Raw genomic sequence first — 10,983 nt, forward strand, 5'->3', positions numbered from 1 at the left:
AAAACCTCAAAAATCAGACATGTATTCCCATAAGGCCCAGGCCTGTATTTGAAAATCCTTAAAAAATGTTAACTATAAGTCAATATAGACAGTGAAAGAAACACAGCTGGAATGCCCCTTGCTCCCAGGAGCAGGCGGACGAGACAAGGACACAATGCTTACACAGTAAAAAGAGATCTGCAGCAAAGTTAATGCCTCTCTTAAGCTTGCAGCAGGCCACAGTGTAACTGTGAACCTAGCATGCTGTGTGAGCTGCTGTAATCTAGCTAAAAGCAGCCATTTCATTCTATATGCATCAGTGCATTTGGCACCATTTGCCCTGGTTCCAGCTAGGATAGAGTTAATTTTCTTCCTAGTAGCTGGTACAGTGCTGCGTTTTGGATTTGCGGTGAGAATAATGTTCATAACACACCAAAGTTTAGCTGTTGCTGAGCAGTGCTTACACAAAGTCAAGGACTTTCAGTTTTTCATGCTGCCTGCCAGTGAGGAGGCTGGGCAGGCACAAGAAGCTGGGAGGGGACACAGCCAGAACAGCTGAACCAAACTGGCCAAAGGGATATTCCATACATATGATGTCATGCTGAGCAATAAAACTGGGGGGAAGTTAGCTAAGGGGTGGCAGCCCACTGCTCAGGGACTGCCTGGGCATCCGTCAGTGACTGGCGAGAACCGCATTGTGCACCACTTGCTTTGTGTATTCTATTATTATTTTTGCCTTCCTTTTTTATCCGATCAAACTGCATGTACTTTAATCCACGAGTGGGATTCTCTCCCCCATCCCACTGTGACACTGTGAAGAAGTGAGCAAACGGCTGTGTGGTGTTTAGCTGCCTGCCAGGTTAAAACACACCAGCACTGAAGACAGAATGCTGTAATAAGCATCAAAGCAGGAACCATTCCAGCAGCCAGCTTCTTTAAAACCAGAGTCATAGTCCTGGACTATAGGCAGTCCAGGACTAGCTGCCCACATACAGGTTACATGCAAGCAAGGCAGCAGACACAGCAGCAAGCCTGCAGACTGCATGAGAGGGACAAGATGGATTCCCAGACTTCCACCATCCCAGACAAAGCAGAGGACCCAACTCAAGCCTATAAGCTCAATAGCAAGCCATTATTGACAGCAGTAGCAGTTTTGCTGCCTTGATGCAGCTTCACAATTATAGGAGCTCAGATGCTGCCTCCTAATCAAGGAAGTGCAACTCTAATCTGTCAAACCGAAAATGAAGAGCAAAGAGAAGCCTAGAGAATGCCAAGGAGACCTGCACTGGCTGCAGCCAACAGGACTGCAATACATCCTCACTAACCACCCTGTTTCGACACAGCCCTCATAAGACACCCTTTAATGAAGCACCAACTGTGGGGCTGAACCTAGAACACAGGAGTTTTATTTAAAAGGTGCTGACTTGCTTACAGAGACCCAAGCTGAGTGGTTCCAGGTCTGGTACTGTTCACTAGGTTTTTCCAGGAGCCCCGCCTCTGTGCTACAGTACTAAGGTGATTCCAGAGCAATAAACTTCTAAGAAGACAAACAGCAGACAACTGCACACCCACCCCCAACTGCCAGGCATGGCGCTGCCTCCATCCCAAAGCCTCCTGGCTGGAGCTGTGGCAGCCAAAGATCAACATGCCCTGCCATAATGCTTAGTGGAGCAAGCTGGCTACCACACACAGGATACCTGCGTGTGTTGGGAGAAGACGACATTAAGCCCTGTAGCACCTTCATATGGACACAGGCTATGGAAACATCACCACATTCCTGGAAGCATCTGCAACAGGGCCCAGATTCATTACATTTCAAACCTTTGTGTAACATCATCCCCAATCCTCAGGAATTAGTCTTCAGTGTTTGCAGCCCTACAGGCACCCCTCTTAGAAGGCTTCTTTATTTTCTGCTCTTTTTGTGTCGCATACCTAATCAAACGTGGTAAGTTTATTCTATGCTCCCTTTTACACCCTCGCTCTTCAAGACGATTTTTTCCAGCATCTGCTCCTTTCTGTCTCTGTATTGCTGCTGTCATTAAGACTTTTCTTCTCAACATCAGGAGAATCAACACAGGGCTTCCTAAGATAGCTTTTTGACTGATTACACAGCAATAACGCAGTGGCTATAAGCAACACATAAGCAGCTTTATTGCAGTTCTGCTTCTCTGGGCTGTAGAACACCACAAATACATTAATAATGCTGCAGACTTGTCCCTCAGGGCATGGCCGTTAGGAGTAGGCAGTTCAAATGGCTGCCCAACCATTGGAGTGAGCAGGGCTGTAATGTGGCCCAGGCCACAGGCATCTGAAGAGGGCTGGTCACAAAGTGAAGTCTTCAACTGTCCACCCCATCCAGATTATGCTTTCTTTGAGGCAAACTCCCTTCCTGACCCCAAACCCACTCACTGAGGTTTTTGATTTTCCACTTAAAAACGAAAGGATGCTCTGGTGCTCCCTTGTGTTCATGTTTAGGTAGCAAGAAAGAAGCTGGAGAAAACACCCCAGTCAGGTCAAGAAGAAACTTTGGCCAAGAGGGCCAGGCAGGCAGTACTTAGAGAATAATTTCCTGAACACAAAATGTCTTCTTTTGCTGGCATCACAGTAACCACAAGTTTTGCGTATCACAAAAGGACACAATCTACAGTGCTGCTCAAAGGGGCAAGGGTGGATGGAAGGAAGGATGAAGAGATAGACAGGAGGTGGAAGGGCAAAGAGGGGTTCAGGGGAAGCAGAGCCCTGATCTGGTTTTGGCAGGTTCAAAAGTCTTCTTTAAAATATTTCATGTGATGTTGTATACGAGTGTGTAGAGATACGAGTTCCTTTCCTATGTGACCATTATGGAGTTGTTATAAAATACAGTGTTTGTCAGTAAGTAATTCTTCTGGAGAATAATTTAGTTACATACATGAGTCATCTACTAAACTGCAGTTACATCTAGACCTCTATTTCTGTGCTAGTTCATAAGATTTTCATGCAGTAGCACAATTTTACTTGTATTCCTACGACTGCAGGCAAATATTTAAATATTTTACAAACAGAAACCCATTTTGGATGAAGTTTTTAAGCCAAGATGTAAGGTTTCAATTCCTATTTACTTTGAAGAGTTTCATACAGTCAAAGAATGCCCTGCTGGGGCTTAAACTGAGAAAGCAATGGCTCTTTCAGCTCTTTTCAGCTTTTCAGATACAGACAAATTCTGCACTGAATGCATGTGATCACGTTTGAGATTCTGGTTATACTGGAAACACTTAATTACAAACACATTTTCATTTTATATTCCCTCACTAGCTGCTTTCCAACTCCACAGAATTCCCAACATGCCTTCATACAAATCTGAGCAATACAAAGGTGCAGACCACATCTATATGAAAACTGAAGTCTTAATGAGGTGCCTGGAAGGAAGGAGCCAGCTGACAGACATCGAGCTATTTTCTGTATAGATTTTCATCCATGTCCTTTACCTGATGAATGGCTACACAAGTCTAAATTAGCAGTTTCCTTGAAAACACAATCCAAAACTGAGAAATTGTCAGGTTGTTTGAAAATGAAAAATATACACTAGAAAATAGATTAAGTTGTTTGTTCCTCAAACAGTACAAGGCAACAAAGCCAGAGCAGAACTGCTAAGCCAAGCCCAACTCCGCACAATATTTGAAATAATACAAGTAAAAACTTAGAATCATAGAATAGTTAGAGTTGGAAAGGACCTTAAGATCATCTAGTTCCCACCTCACACTAAACCATGCCACCCAAGGCCTCATTCAACCTGGCCTTGAACACCGCCAAGGATGGAGCATTCACAACCTCCCTGGGCAACCCATTCCAGTGCCTCACCACCCTCTCAGTAAAGAATTTTTTCCTTAGATACAATCTAAACTTCCCCTGTTTAAGTTTGAACCCGTTACCCCTTGTCCTGTCACTACAGTCCCTGATGAATAGTCCATCCCCAGCACCCTTGTAGGCCCCCTTCAGATACTGGAAGGCTGCTATGAGGTGTCCACGCAGCCTTCTCTTCTCCAGGCTGAACAGCCCCAACTTTCTCAGCCTGTCTTCCTATGGGAGGTGCTCCAGTTCCCTGATCATCTTCTGGACTTGTTCCAACAGTTCCACATCTTTTTTGTACTGAGGACACCAGAACTGTGCACAGTACTCCAAGTGAGGTCTCATGAGAGCGGAGTAGAGGGGCAGGAATTTTTCTTAGAATCTGCTGAAGTAAACAGAAAGGAAGCCTTTGAGATTTACAGTCTTCAGCCCTTGTGTTTTCCACTCTTTCCTCAACTTCTTGCCAGAAAGATCCCCCACTAAATAAGATGATGTCCTCATCCTGAAGTCTTTTGAGCACTTCCAGTTCCTGGCTTTTACAGTGACACAGAATTTTACCAAAGCCCTTGAGGTCTCCTGTGTTCTGTGCTATTTTGCCATTAATAAATACATAAATAAATGGTACTTAGTACCAGAAGCATGTGACAAGGAACTGCAGTCCTCATGGAGATGTGGTGGGAAGGAAGAGGGAGTCTTTCATCATCCTTGAAGAGCACATAGCTATAACGTGTTTGCCATGAACAGAAGCAACTGGATTTGATGAGCATTCAACCAAGTGTTCCTATGGGAAGAGCAACTTATGTCATCTACCTAGACTTATGCAAGGGATTTGACACTATCCCACATGACACCCTTATCTCTAAACAGGCAAGGCATGGTTTTGATGCATGGAACACCCGGTGGATAAGAAATTGGCTGGATGGTCACACTCAAAAAGTTGTGGTCAATGGCTCAATGTGCAAGCAGTGACAAGGGATGTTCCTCAGGAGGCAGTACTAGGACTGGTGCTGTTTAACATCTTTGTGGGTGACACAGAGGCGGTGTTCAAAGCCAGGTTGGATGAGGCCTTGGGTGGCATGGTTTAGTGTGGGGTGTCCCTGCCTATGGCAGGGGGGTTGGAACTAGATGATCTTAAGGTCCTTTCCAACCCAAACCATTCTATGATTCTATGAAGCAAGGTCACTGATGACACCAAGCTGTGTGGTGTGGCTGACACACTGGAGGGAAAGAACCTTGACAGGCTGGAGAGGTGGGCCAGAGTTAACCTCATTAAGTTCAAGAAGGCCAAGTGCAAGGTCAGCACACACGTCAGGGCAACCCCAAGCACAGATACAGGCTGGGCAGAGACTGGATTGAGAGGAGCCCTGAGGAGGACTTGGGGGTGTCAGTTGATGAGAAGCTCAACACGCCCAGCACTGTGTACTTGCAGCCCAGAAAGCCAACTGTATCCTAGGCTGCATCAAAAAAAGCGTGACCAGCAGGCCAAGGAAAGTGATGCTCCCCTTCTACTCTGCTCTCATAAGACCCCCATCTGGAGCATTGCATTCAGATATGGAGCTGGTGAGAAGGACCACAAAGTTGATCAGAGGGCACCCTTCCAATGAAGACAGGCTAAGAGACTTGGGATTGTTCAGCCTCACAGTACAAGAAAAGGATACACAAGTCTACCAGTTTGCTACAGAATTCCCTTCTGATGTCCAAAATATTTTTACTTTCAAGAACCAACTGTCACAGAATAATTTATATTCTATTTTATGTGCTACCTTGCAAACACTGAAATCAATCATGTCTAGGAACCATCAGATCCAAATAGGAGAGGATCATGCAACAGCATGTCCTTAGTGAATCAATATTGGCTGACCAGGCCATGTGCTTGTCAAGGTTCCATTGATTTCTTCAATGCCATATTTTGCAGCTGGCCCGCCAGCAGATCCATCTGTGTTGCAGTGTCTACAACTGAGGAGGAGATGGTTTTCTGGTCCCATAGCCTGACTTACTAGTAACAACAAAACCCTGTAGAGCAAGCAATATATTATTAAGCAAAGAAGACATTTCTAGGATTCTGCTCTACTGTTCACACAGAAAGTGCACTGCTGCCCATACAGCTACATTCACTCTAGGAGTGTTCTACCAGTACATGGTATTTTTCAGAGATCCAGCACAGGTACAGACTCACCTCATTACTTGCTACACTGTAGGATGCTTGGTAGCTTTTCCACCCATGACAAGTTTTCACCATTTATCTTAACTACTATTGCCTCTCATATGTTGCACCCAGCTTCAACCAACCCCACTACTAATAGGATCCTGCTCCCTCTGTCTGGACACACATAGCTTCTAAGATAAGTCATAAACCCCTCTATTCTGAAAGCACAAGAAGCTACATGCACTTGGCATGCAGTAACCACACCATTCTTAATGGAAAACCAAAAAGCAGCACATCTCTAGAGTATGATCACAGAAGTTTCAGCTTTGGCCATCAATAGGTGGTGCTTATTATCCATTGGGTACACAGCAGGAAGTAAAATGGGAACAATTTTAAAGAGTCAGAGATTGCTCACCACCGGGAGTATCACCTTTTAAGTTAGGGAGAGATTGAAACTTGCCCTCCTGATCTTTAATAGCATGCCATTTATGGGATGCACTGAAGAAAAACAGTTCAGAAGATAATTATATGAAGGACAACAAACAGGAGCAGGGAGTTGGATTTGGTGATCCTTCGGTCCCTTCCAACTCAAGTTATTCTTCAACTCTATGTTTATTAACTGATCTCAGTGGTGAGTTGCAGAATACAAGCACATAGCCTGGCAGCAAAGACCAAGCCCAACAAGAGTTGGGAATAAAACCTTTTCACAGAGGTGTGTTATGTCTCAGGCTCAAGAGCGGTGCCAGATATTCCAGCAGTATATTACCAAATGGAGCCAAATCAGGATGCAACATGGGAGTGGCATTGTTATTTCAAGTCAAAGTACAGGCTGGTGGCAGGCAGAAGGACTCCATGTGCCAAGCAAAACTAGTTAGCCAACTGTCTCTGCTGATTGAGTTTGAACATGTTGCTTTTTTTCTGCTTAGATGATTTTTCTTTCTTTTTAATAAACGCTGCCCTTATCCTAGCCCAGTTCTCAGTGCTGCTAAGAACTCCCTTTAAACACAAAATTTAAAAAAAGAAAAAAAAAGAACAAAGGATAAAAAAAAAAACCAATCAAATAGGTAAAAACACAGCAAAAACTGGCTGAGGGAGAAGCCTGCTGTAGGAAATTTGGAGCAATCAGGGAACACAAACCAGGTCGCTTATCCTGCCAGCAAAAAGATATCACAAGAAATGATGAACTAGTTTCCTTGGTTGATACCTGATTAAGAGTTGTATCGCCATAAATCAGTGATGAAAAATGGAAATGGACTGATAAAGTCTTCATTAAAATGACACAGATGATGAGGAAAAGATTTTTTAAATTATGAGTAGTTAACACAAGCTTATTCCATTCCCCAATCAAGCAGGGAACAGAAAAGCACTCAGAGTTTGGAGTAACAATCCTCAGAATAAGACAAGCGCCAAGTCCCTTTCTGCTTTATATGAGAATATCAAGAACTTCAATATCAACTGCTTTTAACAACTCTTTTGAAAACCAATGAGTTGAACCCATTATGTGCACAGCCTGGTCCATTTTGGATGTCAATTGTAAAGTGAATACATAGGGATTAATACAATTCTATAATGACATCTGCTGCTGAAGCACAAGCAGCTCTTAAAAGATTAGCAAGGCCAAATTTTTGTAAGAGGTCAGGCCTCACTTCCATTGCATCCATTGAACATTGGGGGTAGTCTATAAATGCCACTAATGCCAGTGTTCTTGTCATCTATGTAGTGCCTTGGTTGACTTAACTGAGTAACTATTTAGACCATAACCAAATCCCTATCTTTATGGGGAAGGTGTAGTCACGTCTGTAACATATTTCTACTATGTCCTTCCTATCTCCTAGCTTACCACTATTTCCAGCAGTGCTGCACACAAAAGCAAATACATGGCTGTCTGGTGCATTACTCTAAGAGTAAAAAGAGTCAGTCTAAGAGTCCAGTGAGGATCCCTCTGGAGCAAGGCAACAGAGTAGTAGCACAGTAAAAGACTGCTCTGGCAGAGAAGGGACTTCCCAATTAATCAGCATTGAGAACTAGTCAGTTTATTAACTCTCAAGTTAAAGGAGTGCTGCAACATGCTCCGTTTCCAGTAAAATGAATTCTAGTGCTTAATTCAAAGTTAGCTGGTAAAAGCATACAGACAAATCTGTTCCCAGATATGTCTCCTGAGACAACAGCCAGGGTTGACTTCCATGTCATCCCAGAAAGCAGAAGCTCTTAGGAATTCAGTTTAATTTATTGTTAACACCTCTGCAGAAAATCCATTGCAGCAACCCAAGCATCTAGCAAAGGCAGCTACAGTAAACCCCAGTATCTCCACTTTAAATGCACAGTCCAATACCAACATACCTGAAGATGAAAATTTCTTGGTTCTGAAAGCAATTCTTGATAGACAAATCTGACTCCAAGCAGTACAGGTTAATGGTATTAACTCACCCACCCATATGCCTTGACATGCTCATTACAATCTGTAAATCCCTTAAGGAGTGCCTGGCCAGCTGTCCTTCCCCCCAGCCCTATTGCTTTTGAATTAACTGGTCACTTTCAAAACAGTTTCATGAACTACTGGAAGCTTCAGAGATATGAATTCCCTCAGAAGATTTTCGCTACAAGTAATAGGACAGGGGAGACTTTCTGAAAGTTAAGATACATTCTGCAAGACTGACGTCGGCATGGGGTTTGCGCACACAGAGGAATGAACGTTCACATGAACGCATGTGGACTTTTCATTACAAGATACCTTCTTTGTAAGTCCAGAAAACAGGCTGGTGGGTATCACTCCACTGTTGTCTCCAAGGGCTTTGCAGACATGAATTTGCATGTGTGTGTATTCTCTGCTTGCTTAATAAACCCCCATCATCCTCCAAATAGAGCAGCTTCTGGGAGAGATCAGGCTGACAATCTGTGCAGCAGCTACTGTAGAAAGCTGCATATAATGGAGACGCAAGCAAGGTGCCTAAGTTCAGAGCAGTTTTAATCATACATGTTTAAAACTAGCAAGACAACATCGACATCAAAAAAAGCTCTCTGGGTGGCAGCTGGTGCCAGTTCTATCATTGACCCTTAAGTGTTTTGGGGCAATTACGTCTCCTTTGTGGACCTCACTTTTTCCTACCTGGAAGGTGGGAAACTGGAACCAAAGCTCATTGTTGACACAAACTCATGCAAGTTCCCAGTTGTTAGCCCATTACTGAAATCAAGTTTCCCTCCTTGCTGTAATGTGGGATTTATGTAAGTGGGTCACACAGGCCCCTTTCATACTACCTCTTCTGGCACCAAAGAAATTCTCAGAGCGCTACTGTGGTGTTTAAAATGAAAATGATGAATGAGAAGCTACTGTAAGGGCTTAATTTAGTTATTGTGCTTCTCTCTTCTCCACTGATTGGTAGCTAGGAGCTTTCCAAAGTAATCCCTCTGCCATATTGCAAGATGCTGATGATTCAAATATATTAATGACTGAAATTAGCATGAGTATAGAGAGAGAAATGATTCTGTGAGAAACACGAAATTCATTAAGATCACACAGTATTTGTTACTGTTACTGTTCCACATGTAATTTATCATAATAAACCTTTGTTCTCAACTAATGCTTTCTTTATAAAGGGTTAAGAAGATTAACTCTAAAATGAAGATAGGGAAAACTATAGCACAGACAGGAGGCCAGCCATAAGTTAGGGATTAAAAGTCAGATTTTATCTGGTATCTTTGATGTGGGCTTCAACCACTAGCAAACCATGGCTGAGCCATGGACATCACAAGCGTATTATGAACATGAACATTCTGTGTTACAGCTGGCTACACACACCTCTGGAGAAAGCCTTATTGATCTGCTGGAGAGGAAGATAACATTTTAATAACCATTTAATTAAAACAAACTGTTTATGAATTGCTTACAAATGGAAACTTAAAGTGTGACTAAAAATAATTGGAAGAAAATGTCTCTCTGTCTCATTTTAGAGCAGAGAAGCATCTGTAACAAGTGTTGTCAACTAGCAAAATATAAAATTAAAAATGCTATGGTGATTCTCTCTTCTATTAAAGTTGGGAAGAATTTATGGTATTTTATTTGCACAGAACTTTATTGGTTTAATATCTATTAAATTGCCTGGAAATTTTATGTAAAATAGATTAAAAAATCCAGCAGATGATTTCTACAGCCTTCTAGAAGTAGCACAGTGTGTACTCATATGTAAAATGCTGGCTATCCATTGATCACAGATGAACAACATTAAGCAGTCCAAAACTCGTCCTCCATGAATGGCTGTTTTTAAACTATTTGGGGTATTTCTCCAAAGCACAACAGAAAGAGTTATGTATCTCAAAGCAGAAAAAGTTAATTCACATTGATAAAAGTATTTCAAGATCCCCTAGAAAGTTAAACCAATTAAACCCACCAGGCCACACATAAAATCAGTTCTGGGGCTTTGCTGTGTAAGTAGGTAGCAAAACAGAGGCCTAGGAAGCCAGTGTTTGTAACTGAAGAGTGTTTTACCTGGGTCTGTTTCACTTGGCATTGTGAAAGATTAAGAGCAAGCAGAATCTCAGCTGCAAAACAACCCTGAACTGAAGGATACTGAAGCCTTCAACTGATGAAGAAATTTTTAACCACTCTGAAGGGACGGAAAGACTTTACTACAGCAGTGTCTGAGGACTGCTTCCACTGGACCTTGCAGTATGCTCCAAAACCAAGACCTTCATTTCTGTAGAATAGCTGCTGGATTCTATACATCAAGCATCAGCACAGTCCACTGCTGTCAAAGGGAAATCAGAGAGGGCTGTTTATTGCCTGAATTAAAACTCTCTTGCTGAGGAAGAGGCATGCAGGTATTAACCAGTATCCTTTATCATTTAACTTTACTCAGTCTCATGATCTACTTCTATCATTCCAGACTGAACATATAGCCAGATGTAGCTTTCCCATCAATCAATTCCAAATAAGTGGGAAAAATATTAGTCCTTTTAATCCACACCTATTTATCATAGATCTGTTGAGCTAGTAGAAACACAATGCTACAAATAAAGACTATATTCCTCAAAATTCC

This window comes from Psittacula echo (genome assembly GCF_963264785.1).
Source record: "Psittacula echo genome assembly, chromosome: 6".
Taxonomy (NCBI): Eukaryota; Metazoa; Chordata; class Aves; order Psittaciformes; family Psittacidae; genus Psittacula; species Psittacula echo.